Source organism: Malaya genurostris, chromosome 2 (genome assembly GCF_030247185.1).
Source record: "Malaya genurostris strain Urasoe2022 chromosome 2, Malgen_1.1, whole genome shotgun sequence".
Taxonomy (NCBI): Eukaryota; Metazoa; Arthropoda; class Insecta; order Diptera; family Culicidae; genus Malaya; species Malaya genurostris.
Window position 1 is genome coordinate 65,348,764 of NC_080571.1, and position 26,788 is coordinate 65,375,551.

Below are 26,788 nucleotides of genomic sequence, written 5' to 3' on the forward strand. Positions count from 1 at the left end.
CTTGGAATTAGATGACTGAAGTCAGCGGCATCCATCGGAATTCGAATTCAACTCATCACTCTCCATCACAAACGCTTTCATAGAAGGTTCTTTTCAGAGCCACCATTATTTTATTATAAAGAACTATACTGGTTATTTAATAATATTTGTGTTTGAGAATGTTAAAGGTAACTAATCTGTACTTTAGTTTAGGTGCATCGTTTCAAATTCTACATACAATTTCATACAATTTATCAACTAATTTATATTCTGAAATGTTAAGGAACATGTCAGTTGTTTTCGTATTCACGACATCCAGTTATGTCTCTGACATTACCCACCCGCCTTTTTACCTTTTTTATAAATATAAAAAATAGGTATAGAATTCGCTCAAACTTTAGAAAAAATTTCCGAGGCCCGGAGGGCCGAGTGTCATACACCAATCGATTCAGCTCGACAAACTGTGCAAATGTCCTTGTGTGTGTCTATATATGTGTTGTCAACTAAGAGGTCGAGATCTCGGAGAAGGCTGGACCGATTTTGATCAAACTAGTCGCAAATGAAAGGTCTCCCAGTCACCCTGAACGCTATTGAATGGTTTTGAGAATCGGATGTATACTTTTTGAGTTATGCGAAGTTTTATGTCAAAATTTTCAGTTTTTTGACAGTATCTGTCACACTTGACCTTGAAAACAGAATACGTTTCAATACTTAGATTCCGTACGGTAATACCTATCCAACAAGCCATGAATTATAAAAATCCGTCCACTTTTAAAGGAGATATCGACATTTTTGTGTAAGCGACTTTTCACCTTATTCCATCAGTAGCAATTTTGAGCGCTGTATGACAACGCAATGCTTGGGGGCAACGTGAAACACGATTTTTTATACTGTTACATACAATTGTTTCTAAGTACCAACTAAGACTGTGTACAGCATACTATTTCAAGAAATTTTGCCTCGGACCGATTTTAGCACGGTTCATTTTTGGCAACATAATCGTTCGAATATGTAAACCAGATGATGGCAGCATTTTCGAGTTGAAAGCAATTCCATAATTATATTTATTAAAACTACTTACAGCAACAAATTCTGGAAGAACATAACATCCATATACAATTCGAATCAGTTCGCCGAGATCAGAAAATGCTTGTGTGAAAAATAATTTCACTCATTTTTCTCGGAGATGACTCAACCGTTTTCTACAAACTCAGATTCATATGAATAGTCGTATGCTTCTACACAAGGTTCCTGAATTATGTTTGGATCCGACTTCTGGTTTAGGAACTACAGGATGATATGTGAAACGAAATCAAAATAGTGTTACTCATTTTCTCGTAGATGGCTGAACCGATCTAAGATTCAAATGAAATCTAGGAACCATAAAAGATTAAAATGAAAGGTCTAAAGATCCTATAACATATCTCTCTTTTTAGTCAGATCCAACTTCCGGTTTAAGAGATACAGGGTGATTAGTATAAAAATGTAGATTTATTAGGTATTATCGGATTTGTAGATTTGGATAGTCGATAAACAAATAAACTTATCTCAGTTTTTGCGGTATTCAGTTTTCGATTCGGAATGTACTCAACAATTTAATTCGCACTACGATTTTTAAAAGATGTCTACACTGATTTTCAAACAGTTCGAATCAAATGTAAACTATACAGCTCTTGAGGTGGATTTAACTGACTTCGGCTACACCGATTTTAGAATTCCGGTTCCAGTATCGAATCGTTTCTCAAAGCTCAATTGTTTTCTCAAAAAAGTCCAAATCAAATTTCAACTACAAAAATTCAAATTAAAGGATGTATGGTCCCATACAAAATTAATTAATTTTATCCGATTTTTAAATTATAGGGTGATGAGTTTTTAAAATTCATACCGATATAGAAGATGACTCTTAAAAAAAGCTTCAAATTTGGACTCAAAACTATTGCAATTTATACGTCATATTAATTTATGGCCATACGAATCGTTTTCGGTTATGCTGGTTCTTGAATACTGGTTCTGGTAGTACCGTGAATAACCGTAAGCTCTAAAATGGAATTTATTTCGACATCTCATGGAAGGTTCAATCGAGTATTACATGTTTAGATTAAAATTCGATCCGATTTGCAGTTTCGACATTACAGGGTAATGAGTAGATAGAACTTTAAATTGCCGCTTGAATATCATTAGAATAATGTCATGCGAACTAAAACACCGAAGAATATTTATGCAAAAAACACATGCGGATGATAAAAAAAGGTATCATCTCACTGCTAGGTGGATTGAGCACCTTTTTTTTTAATGCAATCGTTATTGAATTGTGGATCAAGTTCGAAGATCAAATGGCTGTCACCTCAGGGTTCCGGACATATAATGGTATAAGTGACGTAAACTAAATTTTCTCGAAGATGCAACCAATTTCGATAAACTTAGGCTTATTAAAAAGTTAACAATGTCAATCCAATTTGGAAGGGTTATGCCGAACATTTCCGGTTCAAGAGACGTATTGTTTTTCAAGACAACAAAATTTCACGATAATAAAAGAATCGAGTTCGAAAGACTTATACTCGTTTGAAAGCTACTATTAGGTTATTTGATAAGCTCACAATACTAATTAGCCGAGGATAGAATCTTACAAATGTTTAAATGAGACTGAGTGGCAAGAGAATTGTATTATCACACCACTAGGTAGATAAAGAAGGGTTTTAATCCTATGTGACTGATGCAATGTGTAACGGTTTACAGACAGACGTTATTTACACAAAATTTTCCGTCGCATTCGGTAATAAACCCCGACATCATGGATGCTAAATTGGACAAACTTGGATTTGGTTTGAATATTCTTCGTTGGCTACAGTCATATCTCAGAAATCGTCGTTTAGCAAATTAAAAATTTCCACGCATCCCCTGGGATTCCGCAGGGAAGCCATCTCGAACAGATAATATTTCAACTGTACTACCATGATGTAAATTTTTCTGGTCGTCGAAAGGTGAGGTAACTAAGTGCACTCACAAGGTGCTATCTCAAGCCTCTCCGTGTGTCTATGATGATATTAGGTCAATAGAACGGCGCCGACTGGGTGCTATCGCCTTCTGCGTAAGAAGCAGAATGAGAGGGTGTGAATTGGTTCTTATGTAATAAATCCTTTGAAATGTGAAAATTATTAAAAATCCTTCAAATAGAATAACTATTTCGGTTTGACGTCCTATTGCTGATGTGTAAAAAAAAACTATAAAATCTTTACTGTTTCGCCACTAGTGTCAAGAGATTGTAACAGATACAGATGCTAGTAGTTCGGTGTTTGCAACTTTCACCAGTGTTTCATTTATAAGTCCTTTAAAGTGGTTTTAAATTGACGTTAATTTATTCAGTATTTTTGTCAACTTGTTTTGATAAAAATCGCCTGTAAAATTCCTTGCTTTATCCATAAATTAGCATTTTTCATCTCATCCTCAAATTATTCGACGTATAAAGCAAAAGTCTTACGAGTAAGAGTTACTAATGAATGTCTAAAAGCTGCTTTCGACAAAATTGGCCACACAGTACTTCTCAGTAAATTATCTCGTCTCGGATTTTCCGCGCATCTTGTGTTCTGGTTAAGCTCATATCTCTCCGGAAAAGTTCTACGAGTAAAACTGAGCAACAGTACATCAGCTCAATTCTCTAACAAATCAGGAGCTCATCAAGGTAGTTATTTAGGACCTTTGCTTTTCGTGTTATTTTTAAATGATGTTTCATTTGCTTTGGGAAATGGTTACAAACTTACATATGCAGACGACTTGAAATTGTAGCCCGTTATTCGTACTGTGGAGGTTTGTTGGCGATTACAAGATGCACTTGGATTGTTCGTAGATTGGTGTAGCCAAAACAAACTTTTGATTAACGTTGCAAATTGTTAGGTGATAACGTTTCACCGTACTCTGAGTCCTGTTAAATTCGACTACACATCGATGGCTCAGTTTGAATAGAGGTATGCGATTTGGGATTACTGCTAGATAAAAAAATATCGTTTGATTGACAACGGTCACTGATCATCTCAAAAGTATTACGTCAACTGGGTAAAATCGCTTAAAACTTTCGAGATTCTCATTGTTTGGAGGCTTCGTATTGTTCACTTGGCTAGACTTTGCTAGAGAATGCTGCAGTAGTTTGGATTCCACATCAAATTTCGTGAAGCATACGCATTGAAAGAGTTCTAAAACGATTCGTTCGTCTGGTATTATGAAACCTACCTTGACTAAACCCGGCAAATCTGACGCCATATCAGGCCAGATGTCAATCGACACATTATTAATTGGAAAACTGATCAATGGGGAGATATATGCTCCTGAATTGCGCTCTGAAGAAAATTTTCGGAAACTTTAAGTTTCATTGCAATTATCATTTTCGTTGATATGTTGAAAAGATATTGATTTTTTCGCCGTTTGAGAATGAAAAAAAACCCTTCTTAATCCACCTAGTGGTGTGATAATGCCTTTCTCTTCTATCATAACAGTCTCATGAAAATATATTTCATACTTTTATTAAATAATTACTAATACTAATTTTGACACCAATTGATTCAGATTGATTCAAGTAGTTCACGAAAGCATGCTTCAGTGTTTATAGCAGAGGTGGAAATAAGTTCATTTTGCGCATGAAAAAGTGAATCAAGATTTCCGATTGTAAATCAAAAAACCAAACACCGTGATTAAAAAATTGGGTAACAAAACTAAAATTGTGTTTTAAATTGTGGGAAATGAAATTGAAGACCTTTTAAAATTCTAAGTAAAACCAAAATTTATCTTATCAAAAATCATTAATTTTTTTTAATTTTTAATATTATTTACAATAAATACGTGATATAAGAAGATAATACTGACTATTTTTATTTACTGTGAATCAAAAAATTTGCTTATTTCCACCCCTGGTTTATGGCACACAATCAGCATCATTTTTTCCAAACTAGTGCTTGACATTTGCGTTGCCTATTTGTATGAGAAGAGTGATGCTAATCTAAAAAAAACCTTTCTTAGTCAACTTAGTGGAATTTTCATATATCTTGAAAAATCACCATGTCACTCATGCACATGAAATTTTCAAAATCGAAAAAAATGTTTTTGATGCCAAAAGTCTTAGAATTGCATGAAACGTCGAGATTTAGTGTCATCTCGAAAAAAATTTTTTTGAAAATATCGACTTTCTGGGACTAAAAAATATCAAAATTATCAAAATTTTTCTATGTCCTAAGTAAAGTTATATGTATAAGAGCGGTAAAAATCAACGTGTTTTGTCGGTTACGCCACTTATACCATCATATCTTTGGAACGAAAAGTCACAACCATTTGATCTTTGAACTTGATCAATGGCCCGACAGTAGCTTTCAAACGAACCCAAGTTTGTTGGAATCGGTTCAGCCATCTCTGAGAAAATTGAGCGCGTTCAAATATCTTTGAAAAGTGCACACACATACACACACATACATACACACACAGACATTTTCCGATCTCTTGATCGGAACTTGATCAATGGCCCGACAGTAGCTTTCAAACGAACCCAAGTTTGTTGGAATCGGTTCAGCCATCTCTGAGAAAATTGAGCGCGTTCAAATATCTTTGAAAAGTGCACACACATACACACACATACATACACACACAGACATTTTCCGATCTCGTCGAACTGAGTCGAATGGTATATAACACTATGGGTCTCCGAGGCTCCGTTTGAAAATCGTTTTTTCCAGCAATTCTAATACCTTTCTATAGAGAAAGGCAAAACTGTTCAACTCAAATAGGTTTCTAGCATTTAGCATTTCTATAACCCTTCTTTAGAGAAAAGCAAAAATAGCTATTTCATTTCTAATACTTTCTGGATGGATGGCGTCCAACTTCATCAACAACTTACATTCAAGTTACATTGTAGGCGTAATCTAGAATTCTTAATAACGAAAGCTAAGCCCTTTACATATGTGTACTTTCCTTTACTATACGCTCTCTGAACGCTGCTCATAAAATGCAACGATGCAACGCAGATTTGTTAGCTTCGCTGATTGCCGTGGATCGATCCTCATCAACTACCGAGCTATGAAGGTCGCGGGTTACTAATCGGTCTCGTCACACTACAAGTGCGATTTATCACACTTCTATAATAGCAGACAGCCTCAATGATAGGTCCAGAGCTCACCGTAACAGAACCTTTTTTCGATTTCTAGGTATGAAAATTTATCATTTGGATACGATTTTAGTCAGTCACGAAAAAGAACTTTTCTGAATATGATTAGCACAAAATTCTGTCTGTTGATTGACAGTGTAGCCAGTACTGATCTATATATTCTGGAGTTACCAGAAGATGTATACTGAGATCTTTTTTTACGCAGATTTCCGAAGTTACGCGGTTTTTTACGCCAATTTTCGAAGTTATCCGATTTTCTTGTTTTGTCTTAGAAATGCATAAAACGTCGTTATCCAATGTTATCCAGCATGTTTTAAGTCAACTCTCTGACACTTAAAAAAAAAATTCGATTTCGCCAATCTTCAAAGATTTCCAAGTCCCAGAGTTGATTTTTTTCAATTTTTTTCTGAGATTACACGTTTCATGCATTTCTAAGATACTTGACATAAAAAGATTCTTTAGGTTTGAGTTTTTTACGCGAGTTTCCAATGTTAGTGTATTTTTTTGTATGGCTTTTTTAAGTATCCCCGCCTAAAAAGGAGTCCTCAGTGTACATTGACAAATTTGGAAATTCCTGGGAAAAAAGATTTGATAGTCCCAGGTGTGCTCGTCTAGAAATTCTCTACACAATTTCAACAGATTCTTAATACGTAAAGAAGAAGCAACCAGGGATGGTCAATCAAGCTCAAACTCTAGGCTCAGGAATTTGGTTATGCCAAAAGCAATCACATTCTTATTTAGCCCAATCCAATTGATCATTTCCTTAAGCAATGGTCGGCCAGCATAGATTTTTCCAAGTAGGAAGAAACTTCCCGTTTGCCTAGTGATTCAAGTTAAACTACTAAGCTCTGGTATACAAAATGAATTGCTTTCCATTGGAAAATCGAAGACCAATAAGAAATTGTTACCATTTTTCAAAATGTTTTTGAAACTTTGAGAACAATCGAAGGTAACTTCATAAGAATTATAAGTACATTAATTCAATTCAGAAGAACCAGAACCACTACTTGAGAGAATTGATTTAAAAATTGCTTAAAACGTGATTTAAATTTTGTTAAGATGAGTCTACTTTTCTCCAGAATATTATGAAATATTAGGAAAAATCGAAAGAATTATTTCTTCAAACAAGTTCACCTTTTATTTGACGACAAATGTGTTTAAAATATGTGAAATGCATAGTCAAACAATACAGAAACAGTGAGACTATTCTAATGTTGTAGAATAAAGGACTATGCTTTGTAAATTTCTATTCGGGTAGACAGCAAAACAATACCTTCCATGAGCATCGCATACGACTGGAAAGTCCTACCATATCCTTCGCGATGCCCTGTAGTGAGGGGTAACAAAATAAACATCTGCTCTGTTATTCTTGCACGGGCTGAAAACTCTCGCATTGAAGTATGCTTTCTTCTGAGTTTGATAAAGCGCGGAACAAAAACATAATTAATGAATCTGCTCGAATGCACACCCGCCCCGTGATTTCAATCTGGAACTTATTCGATTGAAAAGAAGCTTACAGACCCGTCTTCAGCAGCAGCAGCTCATTCCGAAAATACCCTATCTAAGGACAGAAAGTTGGTAACCGAGGACAACTAAAGGAGCAAACTTCCAAAATCGCTGGCTTGCGATAAATCCTCCTATCGAAAAACAATCAAACAATAACAGCTCAAAATCATCGAAAAATGAATCCCTTTTGATGAGACTCGTCGAGGGGAATCTTGGGTTAGGGAGAGGAAGCGTAGATCCCGATGCGGAGAAGTCCCTTTCAACCCCTTTGGCAAAAAGTTTACCTCGACAAAGGCAAAAGCGGCCAATTTAGTAAATTAAAGAATGGGTGTCTTGAAGGCAATTTACACCCACACACACCCATACCCACAACGGCAACTGGGGACAGAGGAAACAGAAGGAAAAAGGTGCTAAGCCTTACACATTTCCGGAAACCACTGTTCACTGGCAAAACTGCGAGAAAGCACAAGTTTTTCCTGGTCTCTAACCTCCAACCGTGTGCGCGGCACCGACCGGAAGCGCAGAGCCTTTAATTAAGAAATTTACTGTTCCTGTGTGTGGTGGTGGTGGTGGTGAGTGGTGCGGTTCGGCCTGTGGCCATTAAATTTCCTTCGACCCAGTTACCCAGTCTTTTGGGAATCACTGTACAGTCATTGAAACACTGCTGGAAGGAGACAACATTCCTTCCGGAAAGTCCGAATAGATTAAAGGTTGGATTACGGGCAAAATGGTCTCTTGCTTATCTAATGCAGATCTTTTGTCGTTTTTAATTAGTGTAATTCAACCGAAAAAAAAAAATGCTGAAACTAATGGAAGGACGGTAGTTTTATGTGCATACTACATACAATTCACCGTTGAAATATCGGTTTCCACTGCCGTATAAAATCAATCAGCAGATTGGTATCCATAAAAGGACTCAGACTCGAGCAGTAAAGTTTAACGTTTACATGAGCCACTTCAATCGTAGCTATTGAATATTCGGCGAAAAAATAAACAGTTATGTCAAAATATATGTCCGTTCATTTACATTCGATGTTCCATTCTGGTAATAAGATGTGCAGTTTCACCCAGCATCAAGATATGTTCGGAAGGGGAGTCGACATCAGCAAATTACCACTCCCACCCATGATGTCATTTTATCGTTGGGTGCTGCTAGCTAGCGGATGCCTAAATGACACTATTTGAATAAAATTTCAGTAAAATAAGTATTTTACTACATTTTCCGCTTATGGTGCAAAGTTTAATCGATTTCAGTAAAATGAAAATGTTTTGCTGCCATAAAGTACTACAAGTTTATGTGTATAAATTTTCAAATCATGTCGAGTGACGGCAGCTTCGGGTTTCCCAGAAAGTTTCTAAGCACTCTTTCGAGGCGTTTTGATTGTTTTCGAATGACGTTTCAACAGCTGATGATTATTTTTGATTACATTTGAGTCGGTATATTTGTGAGTCTCATGTGCCGGTGCATTTAGTTTTCACCGAAAATCAACATCATCCTCCTGATGAATCCTACGCTTCCAGGTGACAAGTCCGTGATGGACAAAGAATTGAAGAATCCGACAAGTCGATTTTTATAGAATAATTCGGTACAAAGGCAAATAGTTTGTGACTGTGGGATGCTGTCAGATCCATTTGTAAAAACATATACGATAACAGCGAATGTTTACGATCGGGAATGCTTGCAGCGATGGGTACTTCCCATGATCCGTAATCATCACAATCCAGTACATACTGTTTTGGCTAGATTTGGCATCAGTGCATTAGGCAAACGGCTCGGTACACAGATAAAAATATTTTGCATAATATTAATTGGAAACAGGAAATTGAATATAAAATTACTGCACAAATCATTTTTTTTAATATACTTTGCAAGTATAACCAAGCATTAATTTAAATATACTCTCCAATCCAATGAAAAATCAATAAAATCATATTCTAGTGTTTAGAAAAAACGTTACTGAAAACACTTGGAGTGGGTAATGCCAGAGTCACAGTCGCGTAACTGACGTAGAAGTCCATTAGAGATGTGTAAAGATATTAGCTGATTTGAAACCGTTTAAGGTTTTGTAGTCCTGAAAAGAACCATTTGGTTTCGGAAGATTGCGTTTGTATTCTAGAAATAAAAGCGGCAGTTTAGGACAGTTATCTAAACAAGTTCTTTACGTTATTTTAACCTAGAAGAAATTATTATATAAATTTAATCGTAAGTCGTTCGATCGCTCATATATTTTAATATTTCATACATCTCAATATTTGAGCGAAAGAAACTATCAAAATGATGTACGGGATTCATTTCCGGTTTGCAGAAGGACCGAATTGAGGAATTCTCTACGACATTAAACACTTTTCCAATATTTTTCTCCGACACGAAACAGCCAAATGCCAGCTATATTTGCGCTTGTTTGGTGCGTATTTTTGCACCGCAAAAATAGCACAAGGTTGATCAAATTATTCTAGATTTGCATTAAACTGAAGTGTTCTACCTCCGATTTGCAATGAAGTAATCTAAATAGTTCTTTAGACGACATTTCGAATCGTTAGAACGGCTGACTTTGTATAATATTCTCCATCGTTGTCCACTTTTCGTTTACTATTTCTCAACTGCAAACGACCAGCAGCTGGATGACGCAATCGCTCGAGCTGCTCACATCACAATGTCGATTGATTTAATAGTAACCCAAATTCGGTTAAGAACTTTCTTTGTACGTGATTTCCTTTAAAGCGTTTTCGAAAATGGGTTCTAACGGCCACAAAAATAGCAACATACAGAAATTTGATGTAGATTGTTTCATTTCGGATTTGTATTTTTCATTGAAAGAATCTTTCAATGCCAATCTCATTTTTGGCATTCAGAAGGGTCAAATTGTAGAATTCTCTATGATATCAAACACTGTTCGGAATATTTTCCTCGAACGCGATGCAGCCAAATGCCAGTCATATTTGCAATCGTTTGGTGTTAACTTCGCACAGCAAAAAGTGCGCAAAATTAATCAAATTATTCCTGATTTGCGCCAAACTGAAGAGTTCTACCTCCGATTTGCAATGAAGTAATCTAAATAGTTCTTTAGACAACATTTAGAGTCATTAGAACGGCTGATTTTGTATAATATTCTCCATCGTTGTCCACTTTTCGTTTATTATTTCTCAACTGCAAACAACCAACAGCTGGATGACGCAATTGCTCGAACTACTCACAATGCTGATTGATTCAATACTAACCCAATTTCAAATGATTTCCTTTGTAACTTTTTAAAAAATAAACACTAACGGATACAAAAATAACAACATACAGAATTATGAAGCAGATTATTTCATTTCGGATTTGTATTTTTCATTGGAAGAATCTATCAAATTGCTGTACGGAACTCATTTATGGCATTCAGAAGGGTAAAATTGTGGAATTCTGTAAGATATTAAACACTTTTCGAATAGTTTTCTCAAACACGAAGCAGCCAAATGGCAGTTTTATTTGCGCTCGTTTGATGCTAATTTCGCACAGCGAAAAGTGCACTAAGATAATCAAATTATTCCAGACACCTCCGATTTGCAAAGAAGTAATCTTGATAGATTTTTAGATGACGTTTAGATTTAGATAACCATTACAATGATTGCTTTTGTATAATGTTCTCCATCGTTGACCACTTTCGTTTTCTTTTCGTCCAATGCAAAACGACCAGCAACTGGATGACGCAATCGCTCTTCTTTGAAGCAAAATTCAGAAGGACTAGTTTTTGTTTCGATTGAGGAACGAAACCTCATGTTCGACATTGACTGAAGCACCAGTCGAATAATGCCGGGTGTAGTTCCATTATTTTTTCACTATTTAAATTTTTATTTCCATCCATTCTTCTTTGAAGCGAAACTCAGAAGGACTAATTCTTGTTTTGATTGAGGAACGAAACCTCATATTCGACATTGACTGAAGCGCCAGTCGAATGCCCTAGCGTATGTAGTATTATTATTTTTTTACAATCTAAATTTTTGTTCCCATATTTTTCCACTACTTTACCAATGTTTACGTAATAAACGTGGTATTAACAACAATCTGACACATTCTTCCAATCGTTCTGTGAAATTTAATTCATTTATATCGTTTATTTATACCCGCCTTTAACCTAGTTGCGGTCGTTTGCCGGATAGACGTTTCGTGAAACAATTTGAGGAAATACTCAAACAGGGATAAAGTTAATAAGAAATCAAATCTGGAGTAATTTCTTTACACTTTCGTGTTGTGAAATTTTGAAAATGCACCCAGGCGATGAGCTTGAAAAATTTCTTGATTTTTTGAGATTTTGAGCACTACTATCGGAATTTCCGGTAATCAAAACCGAGAACCGGTATATCCCAAGACGGTTCGTCATCAACTAACAAAACCTTCAAATTGTAATAGTTTTGAGTCTAGAATAGGTAGTTGTTTTGAATAGTAAATTCAAGTGACGGTTTGGAGTTTTAAATTCTCATCACTCTGTTATGCAGGAACCCAAGTCGGTTCGGCACCATTCTATGAAATCATAAGGTCTTTTATTTGTTTCAAAGTTTTTTTTAACAGGTTAAGCAATCTCCAAGAAATTGAGTTCACATTTTTCTAATCCGCACACATACACGACCAGACATTTTTTTTATCTCGACAAACTAAGTCGAATTGTCAGTGGCGTACCGTGGAAAAATAAGCGATTCGTTGCCCCCATCGTTGGTTTTATAAGAAAATAATCGCCCTCCCTAGATACGCCACTGCGAATAGTAGATAACGGTAGAATATTGGTTTTCGCAACGACTGAATGTCATTAAAAGTATCTCGTTTGGCAAGCCATCTGTACGTACGCCTTATTTTTACGAGAGTTTCAATTTTTGTTAAATATACGAGCTTTATTATTATTATATCGTTTATTTATACCCGGTTTTAACCTAGTTACGGTCGTTCGCCGGGTAATATACGAGCTTCTCCTACAGAAGTCTTGGTCCGAATTGGCCAAAAATTTAGTAATTGAGATCCACAAACTTCTCCTGATGCCAATTTGCAATTCTGGGAAAGATAATAATCGTTTGGTACTAAACTCGGATTATTTGGTGATGTACATAACTTTATTTCATATTTTGAACGATATCAAAATAACTAAGATTATAAATACTAACTGGAAGAGCAAGGACGTGAAGATAAAGTGCGGAACGGTGAAACGTGACAAGAATCATTTCGTTAAGCAGAAGGTTTCTCGAAAACTAAACTTTCAACTTCCACCAGAGGAGTCGAACTTAGGCATCTCATCAATGCAAATCGTCCGAGTCTCTGATATGTCAAAAAGTAAATTTAAAAAATCGTTTACCATTTACGAACCGCATCGTTTACTACACAGTATAGCAAACGTCATTACACACTAACAGATGCGTATTCCGATCGTATATGTATTCACAAACATCATCAGTGTACCAAAGTGTTATAGTTTAAAAGCATTATGAGTTGAATTGTGAGTTTCCCAATTAAGTTTTTCGGAGCTTATAACGAATCACTATAAACGTGTGTTGTTCTGATGGAACACAACACCTTTTCTGTTGGATAATTCTGCACGTTTTTGGTCAATTGTTAACTTTAAATGGTTCAGTTGATGACAGTAGAGATCCAAATTTTGTGTTTGACCATATGGAAGTAACTCATAATAGAAGATCCTTCAGTTCGGGTTTACATCTCATCCAAGTCAGTCGATAAAACAAAACCGCTTACGTTGGGGACAGAAGAAACAAAGTACAGTATTGTGTAATAGACACAATGAACAATAGACCTCGAAAATGAGTGAACCAAACGAACAAAAGCTACCGCCAGTACGAAAGAATACAATTATTGTTGACTTCAGACAGTGCAAAATTCGACCTTCGATACGAGAACTTGAAGGTTTGCTTAAGGAGCAAATGCATCTTGACCATAAACGTGTGCATTTACTTCAATGCAATAAGACCAATAATGTTGTTTATATCCAGTTCTATAAAGAGTTGGATGCAATTCAATTCGCTAAAGACAATAATAATGTGCACTATGTGGAGCATGAAAATATCAAGTACAACATTCCGATATATATGGAAGATAGTGCTATAGAAGTGCGTATGCATGATCTTCCCTCATGCGTCCCCGATCCTTTTATTCGCGCAACTATGTCCCAATACGGAGAGATTCTCTCTATCGGAAAAGAAAAGTGGAAGAATTTTTTCCCCGGTATTCTAAATGGCGTATGTTTGTTACGCATGCGCTTGAGGAGGCCTATACCTTCTTATGTGACATTCGGTCAGGATACAAGAATACCGTGCAAATCACACTGTTACCTATGACAATCAGATGGCCACATGTCAATATTGCTAAAAAGCTGTTCACTACGGTAAGCCATGTGATAAACCGGACAAACAGACAACTATGCCAAAGGACAACGGTGCTTCCTTCACATCAACCCCAAGCAACCCCAGTACACCTGTGACAGTCACCAACAACAGGGAAGTATTCCCTTCAACGAAACCATCCAACGTAATCCCTATAGAACAAAGTACACCAGCTGCAGTTAACAGCTTACCATCCAACCAACCAGCAACAGCAAACAATGTACAACAAGGCGCATCTACAGGAACTAGCAACGGAATTAACAACAATACCACGGCAATGGATGACGAGACGAACCAAGAACAAACTGCCCCTCAATCCTCGCAGGAGGAAAATGGAAGCTCCTCTCCCCCTAGAAAAAGGGTGACAACGAGATCCAATACAAAAAAATTTTTATCTTAAAACTCAGCTAAATCGGCCACGTAAAGCTTGTACGCAAATAGGCCTGAATAAAATATCTTTTAAATAGAAAGAAGATCCTTTTCCAGTTCCACTAATTTCAAAGCATTTTGCGCTTCAACTTCGATCGTTTTCGGACCATGTTTCCGCATTTGACTCACGTCTTATCTCGAGTCATGCAAACATCAAGCTTCTTTAAAAATTCAGATTTGTGCAAATGATTTAAAACAATTTTATAATGGATCTCTAACTTCAGGGCGATGTTTTTAATACAAACACGCCGGTCAGTTTTTTTTTGTCTTTGTGATATCATCAGCATTATTGACCGCTGGTTCATCTGAGCAAAGGAAAACTTTGCCATAAAAAATGTCTGAACGAAATCTACGAAACCAAAATTGGACGTAATCAGCTGTTACAGTATCGGGACCACAAACTTCATTCCCAATTTTTCCCATCTGATTTGCATTTTTGGATTTGTCATAGACAAACTGTCAAATTTACAAAATACCAAAATTGATTTACTTCTACTTTGAACATTTGGGTAGTTTATTAATTTCATTCTCCCTAACCTGATATTAAGTCTTTTAACATCTTTTAAACTTCATCATCGAACGTTAAAAACTTATTTACAAACGGATCAAAAGTGAATGTACTTCAATGACCTCCTTCTGGTTGCTACTTCGTTATTGATCGAAACCAGCTGAAAACTAACGGAGAATTTCTGAATGATAAGGCATAGGATTAGCGAATCATCCATCAATGTACAACTTTTGGTAACCCCCGAGGAACGTGATAATAAAAACCGTATATACTCACTGCGCACTTCACCAATGCATGGTGCGGTTATGGATATGACCGCGCTGATTATTGTTCTGAGGGTCGATGCAAGCTTTGCCATCGTTCGCTGAAAAACAAGTCCTCGATAGTATAGTGGTAAGTATCCCCGCCTGTCACGCGGGAGACCGGGGTTCGATTCCCCGTCGGGGAGATTTTTTTTTAAGAAGGTTTGATTTTCTGAAACTATTATTTCTGTTTACGAGACATATTTTTCGGTGGGCATTGAAAAACTGTTGTCAAATGGATGGATCGAAACTACGTTAGTTTCGGATCATAAGAAATCAACGTCTTGATCAATTACATAGTAATTAAATTTTTCTGCAATCATTTTCGCGAAGGAACGGATATACGTATATTCAGAATGACCTACGCTGTATTTCACCGCTTATCAGTATCATTTGTATTTTCAAATGAATTCAGAAATCAAATGTAAAACTGCGTAAAACTTATTAACTGTTTTCATGATTATAAAGCTATTAAATTCTAGTTTTAGGTAATAAGTATTGATTTGGCGTCTCTCATTGCTTGTGTAAGTTTCCACAACTTTTATAATTATGATCAACCATCGGTCTAGCCTCTAATTGCGTTTGGATTGTTTAGGTTACTCTCAGCAATAAAAAAACACAAAATATTTGACAGATTAAAACGAGTTCACTACTTCAATACGTGTTTAAATCAGATTTCATATTCTGCATGTGCAACGTGTGTGTCAATGATTTTAGAACGAAAGTTTATGTGGCCGTCGTTTCGCCGAATTTTATCTGATAAAAGTTGGTTGAAGATTGTGAATTCTGCCATACTTTGCCATACAGTAGAACATAAAAAATGTTCAGAATAGTACACTCAATTCTGTTTTCTATTCAGAAATTACATGTAGTTAGTAAAAAAGTGTACAAAGAGAATTGGTTGTATTAAAAAAAGGACACTTAGTCTTTTAGCAACAACCAACTAAATAGAAATTTTGAGAGGTTGTTTTCACGAAGCTTAAGTCATTTAGTATCTGGATGCGGAAAAAACTGATTCACCTCGGAACCATGTTAAAGAAATAACAATGTTGAGTACTCAAAATGAATGTCATTTATTGTACTCTCAAGTAAAAAAGCGAAGAGTAAAAATACTCCGATTGGCTTTGAATGAAATCTTGAACATTTCTTTAAATGCCAATTATTATATTTTGGGTACTGTGTTAGATAACCTGATAACACGCAACGAAAGTTGAGGAAATAGATAATCTATATAGTTCTTTACAATAACGCTTGCGCTATCCAATATAAAAAAAACATTTAAACTGTTTACAAAGCAGTGGAAATGTTCTGTGAAGAATATTATTCCTTGTATCTAGAATCTAGAATGTTTCAATTACGGCATTTCTATTGTCATCGCAACCGGTCGTTTCTTGTAACAACCCAGTAATTGTTTCAATAGTCCAATGTGATTAAAATGATCGCTTGGTGGATGTTACCATCCATCAGCACCTCATACGTTAAAATTCGAAAAAATTCATACAGGTTTTCAATTTTTGTCTAATATGTAAACGAAGATATTGCGTCAAGTTGCAATTGTAGCATTGCTTAAGTCAAACAAAATTTCTCCTCTTTATAGTGCGCCAGGTTTCGTTAGTCTTAATTTTCGAAATATACAGTTTTTTATTTTTAATACTTGGCATCCCTGTCTAAGCGCCATACAAAGATAGGCTTAAAGATTTTATCGTTGATTCGAAACGACACCCATACTAGTATAAAGATATGTTCCACATCCATACTTTTATATTCGCATTGCCTGCGAGCGTTGTCCGTCGTAATTGTAGATGTTTGTTAGTGACGGCGCCAAATTTTTCCATCTTCTATTTTGAAGAATCCGATGCTTTTGGTGAGAAATGGAAAAAATTCAAATAATTCCCAATTAATTGCCACGGTCTATGTAATCTGAATTCAGGCAGAATTGTGACGGCTCTGGGAGTGTACACTCGATAAACTCGTCCGAAATTTGATTCGCAGGCCTTTGGTGTGGTTTTGCGGTGTGTCCTGCTGCGACAGTTCTTCGGCACAATCCTCCTGCTAGCTTCATTTCAAAAGCGTGAGGTCTTCGGTGCTGCTCTCCCGTATGTCTTGCTTTGACAACCGTTTCACAGAAAACAATGGGGAAAAGTTTAATGTTCATCTTTTATGTCGATACAGTTGTACAGCACCAGGTAATTTCTTTTCCTCAGAACGCATTCCTATTGGTTGGTGCTGGCATAGGTCAAATCATACAGGTTTTTCAATAGTGTACCATTGAAACACTTCTATGTTCATTTAGGGGTTAGCCAAATTTTGTGCTAGGGCGCATAACCGTAAATTTTTTTTGCGTTTCGTCTTTGACTCATCAGTGCAGAGCAGTTCAAATTGAATACTGAATGCTAAACTCGGCAGGTCAATTTGAGCCGCTAAGCAGACGTAAAGTTTCTGCTACTTGCAGAACGCTTATATTTTGCAACGGAGTGCAGTGTCTGTACTACCGAGTTTAGCATTCATCAGTTCAATTTGCACTGCTCTGCACTGATGAGTCAAAGACGAAATTTCAATTTTATTGCAATACATGTTTAAGTTTAAAAACATACTTTTTCTTCTTTGACACTCGTTGATACCAAACATTTCAGAAAACCTTAATTTTGAATTATTTGTGATTACAACTGAAAATGTTACCACAAATTGATGATCATATTTCCTATCGTATGGAGAGTAAAGTGTTATAATATGCTCCCCTTAAGAAAACATTGAGATATTTCTAAACGTACTGCTATATTTTCATCGAGAATGTGGGTATTTCATTGCAATACGCCTAAGGAACATAGTTTTCAATGATTCTGGTGGAAGTGATGGGAATAGATTGATACAAACTCACTTTCCAAAAGACATTACGCCCCACAACAATGATGTAATATGCCCTTTGAAATGTCGATATAGAAGAAGAGCAGATGAAGAAGAAATTATTTGCGTAATCAACTAATAGCGATTGGGAAGCAACATTTTCGGTACTTCCAGCGCTACATTTTGTTTTAATAATCTTTTTAAATTATAGATTATTACTTTAAATCGAAACATACTGTTGAATCGTGGGTTGGGCATTATATCCGTAAAGTGACTGTTTTTAGAAAATTAGTATATCAAAAAAATGGCTTCGTTTCTCTTCATATTTATACTGTGAATAGATACATTAGCACTGGTAGAAATTAGTTACCAAGATGCGACCAACCATTAGACGTTTTATACGAATAAAATGCTTATTTAGTGGAAGCGAATTAAATGCTTATTTAGTGGAAGCGAATAAAATGCTTATTTAGTACATCAACAAGCTGTATAATGACATTTTCACATTTTCCTGACAACGACACACGCCAAACTTGCGTAGCATAAATATTCTACGAAAAGATAGTATTAATTTGATAAAACTTTTGTTTAGAAAAGTCTTGAATGCTTCAAAAAGGAAGGGGACGTTTTGGCCAGCAGGGTCGCTTTATAACACTTTCCCCTAGCAATAATTATGTTGATACGTTAGATAGAATAAGCGATATCCACGATCAAAAACTTATCATTCTCTCAGAAGTTAAATTGAAAAACAAGGTGCCCAATAGTAAAGTAAATCGTCTTCACGACAAAAATGATAATTTAGAAAAAAAAAACCTATTCCTTATCCTTGTCTATAGGTGTGATAATGCCTTTCTCTTTCATCGACACAGTCTCATTAAAATATGTTTCGGCTTTAGATAATTTGTCATTTGGGCTCATTTTTGACACCAATTAATTCAGATTGATTCGAGTAGTAGGGGAGAGTGTTCGGTTACCGGCACCTTTTTATTTTAAGCTCTTAACTTCTGATTTAGTGCACTTTATGCGGACATCTTTACATCAATAGAAAGCTAAAATCCCTAGCTAACAACCGATTTATTATCAATTCAGTAAAGTGATAAATTTTGGCCATTTCAAAAAAGGTGTTCGGTTACCGGCTCCCAAAGAAATTTCGGAAAAATTTAAGTAAAGAATGCAATTATTTAAAGGAAACCCAACAATTATTCTTTTCGGAGGCGTTTTGGAAAAAAGTCTTCATTGTCTGATGGTTACTTCGCCTTAGCTCTCTTAGTCGATGATCTGGAGGTGGCGTCTTTTGGTGTCGATTTGGCCGGTCTTCCACGTTTTTTTCTTAGTCGGAGCATCTGTTGTATGAGCAGCTAGATGTTTGGCGAAAACGTTGGCTTACTTTGTCTCGACAGCAGCCTGCACATCACTGACAATTTTTCACTGATTTGTTGGAAAAATGTGGTGCCGGTAACCGCAATTGGTAGACATTTTGAAAATGGCAAAACAAATCTTTGGTTGCGGAAATTTTGATAGCATCCGGTATTGAATTACGAAATAAATCGATTTCACCTCATAAACATTCAATACACTCACCTTTCCGATGTATGATACTATAAAAAAAAAATCAGAAAAAACTGATTATTTTCACGCAATAAAAATTTGTTTTAAACGCAGCAAAAAGTACAAGCGTCTGTTTGCTTCGGTATTCGGCACAAAAAGAACGTGCTGCTAGTACACACACATGACATTTGTCGGAATGACGCTATCTGCTTTTTGTCAAAAGTTACGGTTGGGTGCCGGCAACCGAACACCTACCCCTACTCAAAAACATGCTTCAGCGTTAATGTCACATTTCGGGCAACATTTCTCAGACCAAGCGTAACAGAAACAATACATTTGAATGTGATCATAGGTCACTATCTGAAATAATTATACGGATATAGAAAAACTATTTGTTCAGTTAAGTCATTTATATCTCCGAAACTTTTAATGTTAGCCATCATCTATCTAATCTACCTACAGTCCAAAATTATTGACATCGGGCAATCCATATACAAGAAAATTAAACGGTAAAGAATTTTGACGTTTACGTCACTTATGTCATTATATCACCGGAACTGCAAGTGACAGCAATTTGAACTTCAAACCTGTTTAATGAGCAATAGTAGTTTCCAAACGAGCCTAAATTTGAGAACGAGAGAAGAGGAAAAGCACGTTTAGTTGGTTACGTCACTTGTGCCATTATATCTCTAGAACCAGCAGTCACAGCCATTTGATCTTCGAACTTGATCAATGGCCTAATAGCAGCTTTCAAATGAGCCTAAGTTTGATAAATTCAGTTCAGTCATCTTCGTGAAAATTGAAAAAAAACAACAATTGATTTGTTGTACCTATTTTTATCCAATTGAAATCCAAATTAGAAATTTTCGGGTGATTGCGTGCAGGCAGTTAAGAAGACAAACCACTTCGTGGAAACAGAAGGACGTATGGTATATCGATTTTGATTGGTTATTTTCGGCAAGCATTAGCTGAGAGAAAGATATGAAATGAAAAGACGGATAGGTATTCTAGATTCAATTAGTTATAAGAGTTAGGGAGGTTCATATAAGCATCCGTCTACCTGAAAGGGTCGAACTAAATTCGATTCCCCAAGTATGGACGTGTAACAAGTAAAGAAGGACTTATTTTATAATGAGACTGATGAGAAGAGTGCTGAGGACTATTAAAACTATTTCGTATTTTGTTCGTCCTACTCTAGGGTAATATTATAAAGACACATCTCAGTTTTGAGATTACTTGCAAAGCGTGATTCAGTTCTAGTTCAAAGAATATAATTGGACTCTCTTGGTCTCTAACGCAACGTTTGTCGTTTGCCAGAATAAAAAGGGAGTCTACTCTCAGTATCCGTTCAGGAGTCCTTGTTAGGGGCATACTTATGTCGTGCTTCATACTACTTCATTAACAATTTTTCCGAGAGCAGAGAAGTGCTTTTATACAAATCCAGTAGATAGCAACCGACAAAAGATGGAGATAGCAGATGGGCGGCTACAAAAATAAGAACTAGAGTTGTTGGTTATAAAATGGAAGAGAATCGTCGACAAATGTGTGAATGCGTGTTCCTTGAAATTGTATTCATGGATTTTTTTTTTGCATTTCATCGGTCGTTGAAACGTGTTATATTATAAATATGTTGCATGTTTTGAATGCTGACAGCTCGAGCGGTGTTCCGCTTATGGTAATTTAGTCTTAGTTCTTCGTTATCAGTTGATTGCACAATAAATTATGAATCAGCCAACGACGGACGGATGTTAAGTTGAAGGCCAGTACCGAAATAGACCTCGTGCAGTGTAGTACCACTAAACCAACACTGACTCAAACAAAAAAAGAGCAAACGAAAACCGAACACGTACTCAACAGCAACCGAACGGGCATCTCAGTAAATTCTGCGGGCTTCGCGCCAGTCGAGAAGAGAAGCCGGTCGTTCGTTCCGGAGCGTCAACGGGCAACGTTTGATGGTGTCCGGGTGTCGATACCTGCTGCAGTGTAGCACCAGCGTATCAACCAACGTTCCTTCATGACCAGCTCCGAATCCTGTCAGCCTGGTCACCATCGCACTCTTTCTTTCTCTCTGGGGGAGAGTAACCGAATCCGAGTGGAGTGCGCGGTTTCGCGACGACCCGATTAGAGGAAACAGATCCGAGTAGCAGCAGCAGATCAAGACGAAGACGACCACCATCCGATGCGCGATGGTGAGTTCACGAGGCTCCAAACAGGGTTCCGTCCGGACATGCTAGCGCTCTTACTCACCTTCCTTCATCGGAGCAAGAGGCAGAGCTTGCAATTGTGTGCCCGAATATACACTCTGGCATCGAACGATCGAAGTAAAATGCTTGAGCAGCTCCACTCCTTCTCATCGAATCTAGTGAAACCGAATTCGAGCCGAAGATATCGCCTATAGGTTGGCTTCCCCGCTCGGAACTCGAACCCGAATTAGAAGCAGTTTCTTCAACTTCACTGTGAAGCTCCAACATGTTCATCTGGAATAATTCTGAAAATTAGCATCTCCGAAAATTCGAACAACCAAACGTAATCCCTTCTGCCTACGTCGCCCCCGCTCTCGTTATCAGTTCCCTTCCGACCAACCACCCACCGAAAAAAGCCAGCCAGCCAGCCAGCCAACCAGTTGTCGGTTCGGGCCGACAAAAGCAGTTCAAAGTTTCTTCCGGCGGGAAAATTTTTACTGATTGTACCGCACTCAGTTTCACTGCCCCTCCGATGCCTTTCAGCACTTCGGGTGTGCTCATTTGCATCCGGAAAATTTAATTTTCCATAATTTATCGTACAATGTTCGCACTCGTGAAAGTGTAAAAGTCGTTCGTTTGCTGCTTCCCATTTCGGCACGTCCGGACCCCGGCCGCCATTCTCGCCAACCCGGCGGCGCACTTTGTATCAAGAGTACTATTTTCTTTTCACGGGTTTTACCCACCACCATCCGAGGGCGGGGTGGCCCAGTCCGAACCGGAGGCAGAATGCAATGAATTTTCGTTTGCTCCTCAGCCGTATCGCACCGGCAGCAAACTGGTTCTCATCAAATATTCCAGCTGCTGGTCGGCGTTTGGTACGAATCGGTTCGGAAAAACTTTCTCTTTCGATAATGGAAGGAACTCAAGGGCTGTTACAGTCGGCCTGGCCGCCAAGACACAGTGCGGGCAGGCGCAGGCAGAAACGTTTCTAATTAAATTCCTGAACTTGAAAACATTTTGCCTGTTTCGGTCCGGCGAAATTCTTTGTGCCGAAGAGATTTCGTATTTTTTAAACTTGCAATTTTGCCGACGGCTTTTTTCGTGGATTTCCTCAAGATGGTTCCAGATGGAGAACATGCTCCGTCGTCATTAAAGCACTTCGGATTGGTTGTCGGAATAAGGTAACGAAGTACTTGAAATATCACTCAGGGTGAACCGTTTCAGAATCGGAAATCACCTACCACTTAACAAAATCTTCACCTGCTTTGGGTCGGTAAAGTTGTTTCTTCTTGTGTGTTTCATTCTGTATGGGATTTGAATTCTTTCAATAGGATTGCTTTTGGGTTTCCAATCAAATTAGGACGGTCGACGAAAGTTTGTTTTGGGTGTAATATTGCTACCATGTGCAGCCATTGGCTTTGCCACGTGCGTGAGAATCAAAAACCAATGCGGGTTCCACTAATGTAGGGATAGAGTTAATTTTTTTCTATACCATTAACGTAAAATTGGTCGATCAAAGGCCCTTATATAAGGCCCTACAATGAAGTCAAAATATTGAGAAATAATAGAACATATTAAATCATTTGAAGAACACTGAATTTAAAGGTTTTTTAATGATCAAGAAAAGATCCTAGATTCAACAAATCTTTCAAATATTCTAGATAAGGTTTATTGCGACCGCCACCAAAAAACTTCGAATGAGGAGAGTCAAGTTTAGTTTCATTGACAACTCTTGTTTGGTTTCAGCAATATATCTAAACAGAATTAAACAGCATTGCATGAGTCGTGCTTGGAGTGTAGTCGTGCTTGTAGAAGTGTAAATCTACAAATTTCAACGCAATTATGCGTTAGAAAGCTACTGTCACACAGTTTCAGAACCAGTATGTGTAATATAGCTACAGCGTGAGCAACAATACCTTTTTCACTATGAAAATGTCGAATTTTGTGGCGAATAAAGTGTTTCTTTTTGGGGAGTTCTTCTTCGTTATTTCGACATGAACGATATTTCAAGCATACCGACAGTCATCATAAAGACTGTCCCAGAAAGTATGGACGCAACCAAAAATCGATGCTATTTCACAATGGTTCAGAATCTGTCAATTTTTCTGGCTGCGCCCTGTTGTTTACACTCTTATCTAACCACCACCACTGCAGTTTTCTATTCGTTTTTATTAGTTTGTTTCGAAATGCGTTGACTTTCAGCAGAACAAAGTCGAAAAATTGTGTACAAATGGTTCACAGAACGCGGACTGTCACTGAGAAAGATAGCAAAAATGGAAGGAGTAAGTGAAAAAGCCGTGCGAAATGCAATCAGGAAGTTCGGTGAGGATAACACCTTTGAGGATAAACCGGAAACGGGTCGAAAAAAAGGTCCTGCTAACCCTTCTTCGTGCTAAAGAACGTTTGAATCTTCCAACCTATAAGAAGCAGAAACAACCAAAACGTAGTCCGAAACAACAAGCATCGATCAGGCCGAGGGTTCGAAAGCTGTACAATACGATTCTTGCTGGAAATTTGAACTGCATAATCACGGACGACGAAACCTACGTGAAACTCGATTACAAATCCTCGTCGGGACCACAATATTATACGGTGCAATAAGAGCAAGTGTTAAACCAGTCCGAGACATCGATTGAAGTCGAAAAATTTGGTAAGAAAGCTATGGTCTGGCAAGCAATTTGTAGCTGCGGAAAGATTTCGAAACCCTTCATCACCACTGCTTCAATGAACAGCGAAATATACATCAAGGAATGTTTACAAAAACGACTTCTACCCATGATTCGAAGCCACATGAATCCTGTTGTCTTCTAGCCAGATCTTGCATCTTGCCACTACTCGAAATCAACGGTAGAATGGTATACTACCAAAAATGTCACTTTCGTCCCAAAATATTATCAGTATATCGAATAAAATTTGAATATCTAACACTTGTGAATTATTTAAAGCGAAATCAAAGTGTGTCCATACTTTCTGGGACAGTCTTTATGGTCTTGAAATTTATTGTGCAAGACTAGGAACGGGATTTTCCTGCATAAAAGTTAATATCCTAGAAAAACTGTTTTGAGTTTTGAATATAGACTCTTCAGAACCGATGGTTCTTAATAAAATGCTTGAAAAACAACCAGGATTGATACCATTTTCTTTTAATCTCGATAAAAATGTTGTCCCACAAATTTTTACCTGACGAAAATTGATTAAATGAGTTCCTCTTTCAATGTTTTGTTATCGAACCTTTCACGTATAACTATTCGATATAAACTCAGCGATATAAATAAAATGTAAGCGTATGGTTTTATTAAAATAAAAATAAAGAAAATATTAATTAAATTTCTTACATATGATTACTGAGAGCAGTGTGCCTTAATTTTATATTATATTATTGAATAAAAAAAATATGATTACTGCCATTGATAGTTTTTTTCCTTATTCTTTCTTTTTTTCAGGTCAGTGGCAATAGTGCGCTTTCTGGTTTCATGCGACATGCATCTTCAGTGTATAATTTCAATAAACATGACACATTCAGGTTTGAATAAATCCTTCTCATCTGTAGGAGCACTCTTAGAAAAAAAAAATGAAACTTGCTCAAATTCATGTATGACATAATTACTTGGGTGATGGCAGAATAGTACATATTTTAACGTGTAGAAAACGAAATTTTTAGAAAAAGATTTTTCTGTTCCATTGAGAATTCAGAAAAGCTTATTTAATCTATCGACTTAATCGATATAGACTCACTATTATTATTCCGCGGTCGAGTTTTAAGGCAATAAAAAAAAGATTTTTTTATCGTTAAGAAATTTCAAAACCGTCATAAATTCTCATTTACTCAAATCGAAAAGAAATACAACATTTCCCAAACGTCTTTTCCGAATGAACGATGGGAAACAAAATATGTTTTTGTTTTCCTCATATGAAAAGGTTATGCAATCACTGTGAGAACCGACTTTTGAACCGAGGCCCGGAGGGTCAAGTGTCATACACCATTCGACTCAGTTCGTCGAGTACGAAAAATGTCTGTGTGTGTATGTGACGTTTTTTTGCACCAACTTTTCTCGGAGAGGACTGGATCGGTTTTCACAAACTTAGATTCAAATGGAAAGCCTTCATTCCTGACTTTTGTTTGGATTTGACTTCCGGTTCCGAAGTTATGGGGATTATATGTGCAAAAACATTAAAAATTTGCGGACTAATTCTTCTCAGAAATTGGCGTGACTGATTTTTACAAACTAAGATTCAAATGAATGGTCTTATGGTTCTTTACAAAACTTCTGAATTTTACCTCAATTCGGCTTCCGGTTCCGAAATTATAGAGTGATTAGTGTAAAAATTCTAATTTAAAATTACTTACTCACTTTTCTCAGAGATGGCGTTACCGATTTTTACAAACTTAGATTCAAATGTATTGTAAAACTTCTGAATTTCATCTGTATCCGGCTTCAAGTTCCGGAATTATAGGGTCATGTGTGTTAAAAATTTGTTAAATCATTTAAAAGGGTGAAAAAAAATTTAAAAAATTCAAAATCGACATCAAAACTACTCCAATCGGTAGGAGATGGCCAAACAAAGCAATTCCGGTTATTCTTCCGAAAATCGCAGAAAAATATTTTCAAGAATACCACAGTTTTATATATGATAGTACGATTGATATGTGAAAGGCATCGTCACACTACTAGGTGGATAAAAACAGATTTGTTTTTCAAAATTGGTTCAAATGAATAAGCAAAGAGATGCAGGTTTAAGTTTTGCCTTAATGTTGCATTTTTCTCAAATTTTTACTTCTGATATTTCAATCAATATCGTAGAGAACTTTTCGATATGTTGCGTGGAAAAGTTTATATTTTTAAAAGAAAAAAATTGCTTCATTCACCTACCAGAAACCTTACCTTACTTTATCGATCAACATGGTTTTGCATCAATATTCGAACGCTATATTAAAACAAATAGAATAATTTTAATACACACACACACATATATATATATATATATA

At 36.7% G+C, this 26,788-nt stretch overlaps 1 protein-coding gene and 1 non-coding gene across 11 annotated transcripts in view; both read left to right on the top strand.

Moving 5' to 3' along the window:
- LOC131427464 (protein winged eye) overlaps positions 1-26,788 on the top strand; it is a 758,071-nt gene that overhangs the window by 284,848 nt on the left and 446,435 nt on the right. The window lies entirely within an intron of this gene.
- Trnad-guc (transfer RNA aspartic acid (anticodon GUC)) lies at positions 15,301-15,372 on the top strand. Its single transcript has one exon. It is a non-coding gene; the product is annotated as a tRNA-Asp (tRNA).